Genomic DNA, 13200 nt, shown 5'->3' on the forward strand with positions numbered 1-13200 from the left:
GGGAATGGGGGTGGGGAGTGAGGATTTAATGGGGACAGAGTTTCAGTTTGGGAAGATAAAAAGAGTTCCGGAGATGGATGGTGGTGGTGGGTCAACAACAGTATGAATGTGCTTAATGCCTGTGAACTGTACACACGAAAACGGTCAAAATGGTAAATTTTATGTTGTGTGTATTTTACCACCACTTTAAAAATAAGGGGGCTTCCCTGGTGGTTCAGTGGTTGGGACTGTGCCCTACCAAGGCAGAGGGGCATGTGTTCCAATTCTGGTTGAGGAACTAAGATTCCACATGCTGCAGGGGTGCAGCCAAAAATAATACAAAAAGATTTTTTTGTAATATTTTAAAATAAAATGCTCAAATACTGCCTACATTTAAAAAATAAATAAATAAAAATAAATGTGTAGCATTTTAGTGGAAAAAATGAATATACACTTTTAAAATTTTTCACAAAAAGCAACATACTATACAAATAAGAGGGAAGAGTGAAGTGAAGGGATCTTTCCTTGAGTATGTCCCGGGAGTTTTTCCACATCAGCCAGAGCAGACTTCCTCATTCTTTGATTCAGCCGTAATATATTCCATTGTGTAGATGGAGGATAATTTATGCAACTGGTCCTGGAGTTCATGAAGAATCTTAGGGGTTCTCTCCAATCTTTGGCTATGATAGAAATGGCTTCAATAAATAACTTTGTGTTTATACATCATTTCACACATTTACAAGCATTTCTATCATGGGATTTCTTGGCCAAAGAAGCTAAGCATTTGTAATCTTTATGAACATCATCAAATTCATCTCTACTGGGGAGGACTGAAGTCCACATATTAATATGCTCACTCTTCAACGGCTCAACCATATTGAGCATCATTTTGCCAATCTAACATGTAAAAATTGGTATCTCACATTCCTCTTGTTTTAACTTGCATTGCTCTTGTTATGAGCGAGGCCCAGTGTCTTTTAATGCATTAAAGAACCCTTGTGTCTCACTTTTTGTGAACATTCTGACTACACCACTTGCTCAATTTTTTTTCTGTGGGGTTTGCATATTTTATGTAAATTTATATTTATATTTTATCATTAATTCTTCGAAACTCTTTACATATTATAGACATTAAGGGGTCTATAATATGAAGTACAGTTATGTTTTCCCAGGCTTTTTTTTAACTTTTCTGTGGTGGCATTTGGCCTTCTTTTTTGTGTGTGTGAAGGTGCATTTGTTTATTTATTTATTTTGACTGCATCGGGTCTTCATTGCTGTGCTCGGTCTTGCTCTAGTTGTGGTGAGCACAGGCTACTCTCTAGGTTCGGTGCGTGGGCTTCTCACTGCAGTGGTTTCTCTTGTTACAGAGCACGGGCTCCAGGGCACACAGGCTCACTAGTTGTGGCACTTGGGCTTAGTTGCCCTGCAGCATGGGGAATCTTCCTGGACCAGGGATGGAGCCCATGTCCCCTGCACTGGCAGGCAATTTCTAACCACTGGACCACCAGGGAAGTCCTGGCCTTATTTTTATGTTGTGGAATTTTTCACCTTTCTTCTTCTTGTTACTTTTGGATTTCCAGTCATAGTAACAAAGGGCATCCACAGACCAATTTGCTAACACAGAAAGAAAATGCTGCTCCCTTCTTCAACATTCTCCACTGGTTCCTTCTCTAACTTAGATTCAAATCCACAGCGATGAGGCCTCCTACATGATCTTGTCCCTGAATATTTATCTCAAATTATCTCCATCACTCTCCCCATCACTCACTCCAGTCCCGGAACACAGGCCTCCTTGCTATTTCTTAAACCTCCACACACACTTCCGCCTCAGGGCCTTTGCACTTGCTGTTTCCTCTGCCTAGAACACTTTCCCCAAATATCCACAAATCTCCCTCCTTGATCTCATATAGGGACTCAGAGGGGCCCCTCCCTGATCACCACAAGATGGCACAAGCAAGTTCATTGTATACCTTGGACCTGCTTTATTTCTCATCACTGGACATATTTGTTTCTTGCCCATCTCCACCCATTAGAACATCGTCTCCATGGGGAGGAGACTGTGTGCTCAGCTGCATCACCAGCACCTATGGCACTCGATTGTTTGTTGTTCAGTCGCTAAGTCGCGTCTAACTCTTTGCGACCCCATGGACTGTAGCATGCCAGGCTTCTCTGTCCTTCACTCTCCCAGAGTTTGCTCAAAATTACATCCATCGAGTCAGCGGTGCTACACAACAATCTCATCTTCTGTTGCCTTCTTCTCCTCCTGCCCTCAATCTTTCCCAGCATCCGGGTCTTTTCCAAAGAGTGGGCTCTTCCCATCAGGTGCAAAGTATTGGAGCTTTGGCCAATATCAGCTTCAGCATCAGTCCTTCCAATGAATATTAACAGTTGATTTCCTTTAGGGTTGACTGATTTTATTTCCTTGCTGTCCAGGGGACTCTCAAGAGTCTTCTCCAGCACCATAGTTGAAAAGTATCAATTCTTTGGCACGCAGCACTCTTTATGGTCCAACTCTCACATCCATATATGACTAATGGAAAAACCATAGCTTTGACATGGTAGAATCCCAAATATCTGATAAATGAATGAACTGGAAAGTTTTAATTTTTTTTTTTTGCCACACCCCAGGGCATGTGGAACTTCCTCAATCAGAGATTGAACCCTTGCTCCCTACGTTGTGGAGAAGGCAATGGCAACCCACTCTAGTACTCTTGCCTGGAAAATCCCACGGATGGAGGAGCCTGGTAGGCTACAGTCCATGGAGTCGCAAAGAGTCGGACACTACTGAGCGACTTCACTTTCACACATTGGAGAAGGAAATGGCAACCCACTCCAGTGTTCTTGCCTGGAGAATCCCGGGACAGCGGAGCCTGTTGGGCTGCCATCTATGGGGTCGCACAGAGTCGGACACGACTGATGCGACTTAGCAGCAGCAGCAGCCCTCCATTGTAAGTGTGGAATCTCAACCACTGGACCACAAAGCAAGACCCTGAATGAGTATATTAACACATCGAAATGAGACTCTTCTTGGCCTAATAAGAAAGATTTAAAAATCTTTTTCTCTTCCCAAACCACCATGCTGCATCTCCCTTCCAGGTTTTTGCTCAGACTGTTCACCCTGAAACAAAACCATCTTCTCCCTCCCATCCTTAACCTTTCACTTGATTAGTCTGAGACTCTCTGGAAAAAAAAGAAAAGTGTTAGTCACTCAGTCTTGTCCGACTCTTTGAGATCCCATAGACTGTAACCAGGCTCCTCTGCCCATGGAATTCTCCAGGCAAGAATACTGGAGTGGGTAGCCATTCCCATCTCCAGGGAATCTTCCCAACCCAGGGATTGAATCCAGGTCTCCTAATTTACAGACAAATTCTTTACTGTCTGAGCCATCATGGAAGCTCTGAGATTCTCTGATTTCAGCCTAAATACCACTTCCTCCAGGAAGCCTTCCTTGACTCCTCAGACTAAATGGGTTAGCAGGCTCCTCTGGGCTCTCACATCTGCTTATTTATGAGTAGTTCTCCCTAACCCGGCTGTGAGCTCTGTGGGGACACATATTATTGAAATTCCATGGTGCTTTCAGACCCAGTAATCAACCCCAAATGTGATTGCTAAATTATTCTTTCTCCTCTGTTGGCAATAAGCTTCCCTTGAAAACTCTGACAGCCTTCTGAGACCGCCTTTGACCAGCAGAGAAGGCATGCGATTCCCTTAGAGAACAGGAAGCAGAGCCAGTGCTTGAAGCTCTGAGGAAGCCACAAAATGGCCCAAGGAGCCTGGGCTAGGACTGGAAGTGACTAAACTGGCCACATCCTGGCCATGCCTTCCACACTAAGAAGCTCCTGACTCCCCCTACCTGAGCAATCAACTGTACCTCTCTGAGCCTCAGTTTCCTCATCTGTAGAATGGAGCAGTTGGTGGAAAGTCCCATCAAGTGCAGGAACTTCGTAGGTGTACTACAAATGACAGCTATCCGTTGTTACGTTGCTATGGGTGTTATTCCCTGCCTCCTGGGTCCTTCCCAGCCTTTCCCGGGAAGCCTCGGGCTGGAAGCCCAGGCGTAGAGGGGCGAAAACAGAGGCCACAAACCCGTGCAAAGCCGCCCCTCCCGCCCCGCCCTCCTTTCTGCAAGCCCGGTGTCCCAGGGAGGGAGGGGGAAGGAGGGCGGAATCTGAGCGGCGGCGGCAGCAGCTGCTCTGGGCTGGCCGCCAAAGTCCCCTTCCTCCGCCACTGACATTCCTGCGGGAGGAGGCCGAGCGCTACTCAGCGTCTGGCCCGAGGTTCGCTGGCGCCCTCTCGTGGCCAAGTTCAAGAGGTTGGACGATCACTGGTGGCTGTCGAAGACGAGGGTGGACCCCATGGCTGCCCTCCCCAGCTCCTACCCTTCTTGGGCTCCCCCTTTGTTTCACTTTTTAATTGAAGTAGAGTTGATTTACAGTGTTGTGTTAGTTTCTGGTGTATAGCAAAGTGATTGAGCCATAGGCTTCTCTGGTGGCTCAGATGGTAGAGAAGCTGCCTGTAATGCTGGAGACCCGGGTTGCATCCCTCGGTCGGGAAGATCCCCTGGGGGAGGAAATGACAACCCCCTTCAGTATTCTTGCCGCGAGAATCCTATGGACAGAGGAGCCTGGCGGGCTACAGTCCATGGGGTCTCAAAGAGTCGGGCACCACTGAGAGACTAACATTTTCACATATATATAAGTATATTCTTTCTCATATTCTTTTTCATTATTTCTAAGTCTTTATTGAATGTTACAATATTGCTTCTATTTTGTTGGGTTTTGGCCCGCGGGCATGTGGGATCTTAGCTCCTCGAACAGGAAAGTGAAAGAAAATGAAAGTCGCTCAGTCGTGTCAGACTCTTTGCCACCCCATGGACTATATAGTCCGTGGAGTTCTCCTGGCCAGAATACTGGAGTGGATAAGCCTTTCCCGTCTCCTTCTCTCACCAGGGATGGAACCCAAACCCCCTGAATTGGAAAGCAAAGTCTTAACAATGGACCAACAGATAAGTCCTCTCCATTATGATTTAACAGAGTATATTGACTGTAGTTCCCTATGCTATACAACAGGACCTCCTTGTTTATCCATTTTATTGAGATATATATATATATATATATATATATATATATATATATATATATAAGTTGTTTGTATCTGCTAATTTGGGCTCCCTCTTAAATCCAGATTCCGAGGCGCAGTTCCATCTCTTAACTTGCTGTGTGACCCTGAGTGAGTCACTTAACCTCTCTGTGCTTCAGTTTCTTAGCTGTACAGTTTGGGGCAGGAGACTTCACTTCGAGTTTTCTTCACCTGCAAAATGGGCCAATGATGGATTTTTAGATTGCTGAGAGGATTCAAAGAGTCCAGGTGAATGTGGCTATGGTAAATATCCACTCCAGGAGGGTGGTGGTTTCCATTCTGTTCACTGCTGTGTCCCCAGTGCCTACAGCAAGGCTGGGCATGCAGTAGGTGCTCAAATTTATTTCAATTATTGAGCAAACACTTATCATTTTTCTTTTGGGGGACCTAGATTGGGATGGGATGGAGGGATCAGGTGGATGAGATATGAACTCCTGTTATCACTCATTCAGTCAGCACCCATTCTTACCTCCATCCATTAGTTCATTGGGTGCCAAGGCTATAACCCAAAGTAGTCTAATTGCTTCCTGCCTCCTCTGCTGCTCACTGGCACTCAAGGGCAGTTTTTCCTTCTTGGACCCTTCCAAATCAACATACTGATAGAAACTCGAGAGACTGCTGCAGGCCTGAGTGTGCTGCAGAGAGGCTTGGAGGCACCTACCTGGCAAAGATTCCCACTCAGGAGACAGAGGCATTGGCATGGAGGAAGGAGCCCAGACTGGAGAGAAAGATGAGATTATATAAGCCTCTGCAGCCACTCACCATTGGGTATCTCTCATCCTGGACATGTGGGGGCCCCTGGGATGGGTGGGGGAGATGCGAACACCTGGTGTAGGGATGAAGATGTGAAGTGGGAGAGCTCACTCCAGCCAGGGGAGAGCTGAACAAGACCAACAGAGGTTCCCTGAGATCCTGGGACAGCGGTAGAATACGCCACCCCAAATGGACACCAATGTTCTAGAACCTTCTAAATTAAGTCTCACCTGCAGCCCTGATCCAGGCTGTACTTCCGTTCGGTTGATTCTCTACTTCGTAAGAGATTGTTTACCATAAACTTAAGGTAAGGGCACTACCCGACCCTCAGGGTTCACGTGCCTGAAATGGGGGAGGTTGCCCACAGTCTCTGGGCCTCAGTTTCCTCATCCATACAATGGGTGGTAATTCTTAATTCGGCATGACTCTGAGACTTCAGCGAGTGTACATCTGGCACGTAGTAGGTGCACAATAAGTGCCTGAGGAATAAATGACTACCTTCTTTGTGTCTGACACAGTTTCCCAGCTCTCTACAAAGCTAGAATCTACAAAGTGGTACACAGAAAACCAAAGTCATGGGAAGCTATAAAATCTAAGGAGAAAATAAGTTCTCAGAAAGTATCCACTCCATGAAAGCAGAGACATTGTCTATTATGGTCACTGCTGTGTCCCCAGCATGCTAAGTAGGGCCAAGCTTGTAGTAAACATTTGGTGAATCTTTGTAGCATAAATGTATATTATCATTGTTTGGGGAGGTCTGGGTCCCTCCTAGGCAAGACTCCCCAGGCTGGCAGTGTTGACTTCACCGAAGAAGGAGACCTATTTTTATTTATTTATACATTGATTTATTTATCTTTGGTTGCATTGGGTCTTCACTGCTGCACGAGGGCTTTCTCTAGTTGCAGTGAGTGGGGGCTACTCTTTAGGTGTGGTGTGTGGGCTTCTCATTGCAGTGATGTCTCTTGTTGCAGAGCACAGGCTCTAGGGTGCGCGGGCTTCAGTACTTGGGGATCCCAGGCTCAGTAGTTGTGGCTCACAGGCTTCGTTGCTCCATGGCATGGGGCATCTTCTAGGACCAGGGTTCGAACCTGTGTCCCCTGTATTGGCAGGTGATTCCTACTTATCCACTGTTCCACCAGGAGAGTCCAAATAGAGCATATTAGACAGCCAGTGAGAATGATTTCAGCTCAGAGGAAACCTTCTTCCAGGAATGCTTCAATCAGGATGTGTTTTCCTCCATGGTTTAATGGCAACCCACTCCAGTATTCTTGCCTGGAGAATTCCATGGATGGAAGAACCTGGTGGGCTACAGTCCATGGGGTCACAAAGAGTCGGACACAACTAAATGACCAACACTTTCACTTTCACTTTAATAGCGTATAATTTGCCATCTGGAAAAGGAACCCAGAGAGACTGGTGTGATTTTGGAATAATGGACAGTGGACGATTTACCAAGCATAACTGTCTCCTGCTTCCCCGATGGCTCAGATGGTAAAGAATCTGCCTGCAGTGCCTGAGACCCCGGGTTGATCCTTGGGTCAGGAAGATCCTCTGGAGAAGGGAATGGCAACCCACTCCAGTATTCTTGCCTGGAGAATCCCATGGACAGAGGACACTGGCGGGCTACAGTCCATGGGGGTCACACAGAGTCCAACACAACTGAGCGACTAACACACATAATCATCTCCTGCAAGAAAAGAGAAAAGCCACGAGGTGCATGCTAAGTGAAAGTCTCTCAGTCTCTCAGAAGCCCAGTAAGAGGATCTGACCTGTGCATTTCCCAGAAGCTTCCACTACAGTGGGTCCCAGGGCCAGATGGCTAAATGCCTCATACTGCTTATCACATCTGTGATTGGGAAATAAAAACATAATGCCTGCATTGCCCTCGTTAGAGCAGCTACCCCAGAAACTGTTGCCGATTTCACAAGAGCAGAGGTGGGGATGGCCTATTTCCTCCTACCCTACCACCCAATCCCAAACAAGTCTCGAGTGCGTGCGTGCCCAGGGGTCACCTGGCCTGGGAGGTGACCTCCTTCCTGCTGCAGGAGGAGAGGGCTTCAGTATGAGACCCAGTGGCTGATGGGAAAGACAGCCCTCCCCACACTCTGGCCCCCAAGGTGGGGATGGGGCTGGAATACGTCTCAGCGCAACTTTCTCCCTTCCCCCCACCCTGCAGAGCACCGGCTGAGAAGGGGGGAGCAGCCCCTCGTCTTTCACTGGATTTATGGGAAGTTCCTCCCCTTGTTCATTTAGATATTAACTCAGCCAGGACAAGCCAAGGCAAACAGACCAGCGCTGACGTGGACAAGAGGACAAGCATCTTCCACCCACCACCATGGACGTGCCCTGGGGCCTGGGGCTGATTCTTCTCCTCCTGGGGATCCCCGTCGCCCAGGCTGAGCCGCTGTGAGTCAGAACTGAGGGGACTCCGCCACTTGCATGATTCCTTGCATTTGACCCCAGTCCGTTGCTTCCCCTACTTGAATCCCCCCATTCCCCCGTGTATGTTCACTGGCAGGTACATCCTGGTGACCCCCCGGGTCCTGCGGATCGGCAGCCCAGAGACCATCCATGTGGAGGCTCATTCTGACTCCAGTGAGCCCCTCAGCAATCCCCTTGAGGTGACTCTCAACGTGTGGGATTTCCCCATGAAGAATACTCGGGTGGCCGAGAGACAGCTCGTTCTCTCACAGGAAAACCACTTTATGGACCAGGCATCAGTGACGGTGGGTGACAGGCCAAGATGAGTGGGCTGGATATACTTACTGCCCCTCTTATGTCCTGCTTTTTGTCTAACTTATTGAAGTATAGTTGATTTACAACATTGTGTTAATTTCTGCTGTACAGCAATAGGCTTCCCTGGTGGCTCAATGGTAAAGTATCCACCAGCAGTGCAGGAGACTAGGATTCAACCCCTGGGTCGGGAAGATCCCCTGGAGAAGGGAATGGCTACCCACTCCAGTATTCTTGCCTAGAAAATTCCATGCATAGAGGAGCTCACCAGGCTATAGTCCGTAGGGTTGCAAAGGGTCACACACGACTGAGCGATTAACACCATTTTTTTTTTTTTTTTCAGAAAATCTCGGAGTAATCAAGTGAAAGGTTAAAGGTGGGAAGGAGAAGATGGCTTTGTTTCAGGGTGAATAGTCTGAGCAAAGACCTGGAAGGGAGATGCAGCATGGTGGTTTGGGAAGCAGAAAAAGATTTTAAAATCTTTCTTGTTAGGCCTCAGCTCAGTTGGTAAAGAATCCGCTTGCAATGCAGGAGACCCCGGTTTGATTCCTGGGTTGGAAAGATCCATTGGAGAAGGGATAGGCTGTCCACTCCAGCATTCTTGGGCTTCCCTGGTGGCTCAGATGGTAAAGAATCCACCTGCAGTGCAGGAGACCTGGGCTCAATCCCTGGTTGGGAAGATCCCCTGGAGAAAGGAATGGCTACCTACTCCAGTATTTTGGCCTGAAGAATTCCATGGACAGAGGAGGCTGGCAGGCTACAGTTCATGGGGCCACAAAGAGTCAGATACAACAGAGTGACTTCCACTTTCATACATTCTTTTTCATATTCTATTCTATTATGGTTTATCACAGGATTTTGAATAGAGTTCCCTGTGCTCTACAGTAGGACCTTGTTGTTTATCCATTATATATATACTGGTTGACATGCTCTATGCATTTAGAAATTCAAAGTCCCCTAAGTCTGGGCTCCAAGAAAGGCCTTGATTAGGCCACATGACACCTCTGTGCAAATCTAAAAAGAAATGATACCAATGAACTTACAAAACAGAAAGAGACTCACAGTATTAAAGAACGAATTTATGCTTGCCAGGGGGGAAGGATGTGGGGGAGGGATAGTTAGGGAGTTTGGGATGGACATGTACACACTGCTATATTTAAAATGGGTAATCAACAAGGACCTGGGAACTCTGTTTAATGTTACGCGGCAGCCTGCATGGGAGGGGAGTTTGAAGGAGAATGGATACATGTATATGTATGGCTGAGTCCCTTCACTGTTCACCTGAAACTATCACAAGATTGTTAATCGGCGATACCCCAAAACAAAATAAAAAGTTAAAACTAAAATAAAATAAATCATAACTTGAGATTTGAAAGGATAAAAGGCGCCCTCTGCTGGTGACTTGGGAAACAGCATAAACGGGATTGCATCGGGGCTGGATGCCCTAGTTCGGCAGCAACCTGGGCGTTGCACTTGGGGACCTTGCTCCCAACAGCAGAGCCAGAGAGCTCCCATTCAATTGCTTCTCCAACACCTGGTCCAGGCCTTTGCCCTCAAGGATGGAGACCCCAGCAGACCCTGAGGAGTGTGGGCATCTCTCCCCAGATTCCCGAGAAGCTGGTCTACCCCCCAAAACCCGGGACGCAGTATGTCATCATCGAGGCAACCTGGGCGCCCACCTCAGTCTCCTCATCCATGGAGAAGCTGGTGCTGGTGGCTCCCCACGCTGGTTACATCTTCATCCAGACAGACAAGACAATCTACACTCCTGAGCAATCGGGTACAGCCCCCCGGCGCACTTGGCCTGGGGCAGGTGCTAACTCTCATCCCGTTTCCCCTTGTGGGCCCCAAGTTCCACCTCCCAAGGTGGCCTTCTGTCCGAGGACCTCCACCCTCACTGCCCAAGATCCTCATAACTATACCCACCCCCTCTCCAAACCCTAGCCCACCCTCAGAATCTTCCCTCCTTCTCCAGTTCAATACCGGGTGTACACTGTGAACCACAGGATGGATCCTGTGAACAGGACTTTCACTCTGGACATCAAGGTGACCTCTCCTGGGGGGAGGGTGGATCCCAGGTGATGTGGTTCTATCACGTGCTGGAAGGCTGGGGCGTGAACCACCCGCTCTCTATTCCTGCAGAACCCGGAGGGGATTGCTGTGATCAGCAAGGATCTCATGCCCGATAATGGTGTCTTCGTAGATTCCTTCACCCTCCCAGAGCGTATCAGGTACCCTGCCAGGAGCTCTAGGGATGGAGTGGGGGCAGGCCCTCCTTCTCGGGCTCCAACTCTCCTAACTCTCTGTGCCTCAGTATTGGGACCTGGACCATTGAAGCCAGTTACCAAACTGCACCCAAGCAGAAGTTCAAGACAGGCTTTGAAGTGAAGGAGTACGGTGAGAAGGGCGTGCCGGGGAGGACAACGTGGGTCCCCGCAAGGAGTGGAGCTGGAAATGCAAAGGAGGTCTCATGGTGCATGTTCCATGTGCCAGGGCCTGAGCTGGGGGCTGGTGAACAGGACCATGTGTCCAGCCCACCAGGGCTGCCAGAATCACCGAGGAAGGAGCAAGTGGGGCAGGGAAGGGACGGGAGTGGGGCGGGCTCAGTGAAACGCTGAGGGTAAGTAACTCTCTTTACTCCACCCAGTGCTCCCATCTTTTGAGGTCCAGCTGACACCCAACAAGACTTTCTTCTACCTCAGGGATGAGGTTCTGGGTGTGAATATCCAGGCCCGGTGAGTTCCTTTACCCCTAGCCTGGCCAGAGGACCAGGGAGGCCAAGAAGCTGAATGGGCACAGAAGTGAGCCCTTCTGTAGCTCTTAGGGTATAAGAGAGACACTCTCTGCCACCCATGCGACATTCTTGTCCTGTGAGGTTGTGCACATCATCCCCTAGGTCTCCAGGGTTGCACAAGCCACCTTGTCTACATAACGGAGTTACACCATATCTCATGGTTCGGACTGTCTCTAAAGATCCGTGAGGTCGCATAGGCAACTTTGCCATCTCCTGAGATTGTCCAGGTCATCTCTGGAGCTCAATGAAGCTGCAAATGCCACATTCGCTGCCTTTTGGAATTTTACAGACCATCTCCACAGCTCTATAAGGCTGTACAGACCATGTTGTCTGTCTAGGGTTGTAGGGGCCATGTCTGTCCCTTCTTGACATTATACAGACCACTTCTTCAACTCTATCATCCTACACAGGTCACCTAGACTGCCTGATGAGGCTTCACAGACCACTTTTGCCACCGCAGGGTTGTTCAGATTTCCCTGTGGCTCCATGTGGCTATACAGCCTACCTCTACCATCCTGGGAGGTTGCGTAGGCCACATCTGCAACCCAACAAGGCTTCATGGGATTCTTTTGTCACCTCCCAGGCTTGTGTTGGTCAGTAATGGAATCATCTTAGTCACGAGGGGCCCCCTCCGCCCTTCCCAAGTGTTACAGCCTTTCCTCCAGCTCCATGAGGTCCTACAGGCTGTGTCTGCAGACACATGAAGTTATGTCTGCAGGCAGACACTCGAGGTTGTGTCTGCAGGCAGACACATGAGGTTATGAGGGTGCTTCAGAGCTAGTGAGATGGCTGTCCATCCTCCAGGTATATATTCAACAAGCCAGTGGATGGACATGCTCTGGCCATCTTCGGGGTGAAGCAGGACTCCCGTCGGATCCCCATCCAAAGCTCCCTGCAGAGGGTGGAGGTGACTGAGACCTACCCCCTCTGCTGTCTCTCCTCCTCCACCTCCTCTCCCCTCTTTCCCCCTCTCCCACCTCCCTTACTTCGACCATCCCCTGCTTCCCAAGAAACCATCTCCTCTCCTCTCTCCCACCCCAAGAGCAGATCTCTGAAGGCCATGGCCACATCTCCCTCCAGAAGGACACGCTGATGGCTGCCTTCCAAGGCCCAGAAGAGGACTTCATTGGGGCCTCAATCTTTGTCAACGTCACTGTCTTCTCCTCAGGTGCCATCCTCACCTGGGCCCCTGGCTGCTTAGACCCTCTGTCCTTTCCCACCCCAGGCCACTCCACCCATGTGACCTCAGGCCAGCTCCTTAGCAGAGAAACTGGGAAATATCAGAAGGACTGGGAGGAGCCGAAATTGTGTTACCATCTTATCTTGCCTTCACCAAGTTGTGCCTTCCATACCAGCAGCCCTTCTTCTTCCCCAAGAAACTTAACATCTGCTGCAGATTTCACAGTCCCCTTGTCTCTCCAGGGGGTGAGATGGTCCAGGCCGAGGTCTCCGGGGTGAAGATCGTTCAGAGCCCATACAACATCAAGTTCATCAGGACACCCCAGTATTTCAAGCCGGGGATGCCATTCCACTTTAGGGTCAGAGTCTGTGTTTACTCCACTCAGGGACTCAGGGTCCCCCTCCCTGAAACAGACCTTCCCAGGAGACAAAATCCCACACTAGATTCACCTGCCTCCCAGAATTCATTTGTCTGAGAGTTGAGTCCATCATGTCTCCAGACCTATTCCAGGGTTCCCTCAAGTCATAACTCAAATCCCCCCATGGCTCCAGAATTTCTCCAAGGGTGGAGGGGGGATGGTTACAGACCACAGTCAGGCTGGAAGGTGGTGCTTAGACATTTA

This window comes from Giraffa tippelskirchi, chromosome 6 (assembly GCF_054371585.1).
Source record: "Giraffa tippelskirchi isolate mGirTip1 chromosome 6, T2T-mGirTip1v1.2.pri, whole genome shotgun sequence".
Classification (NCBI taxonomy): Eukaryota; Metazoa; Chordata; class Mammalia; order Artiodactyla; family Giraffidae; genus Giraffa; species Giraffa tippelskirchi.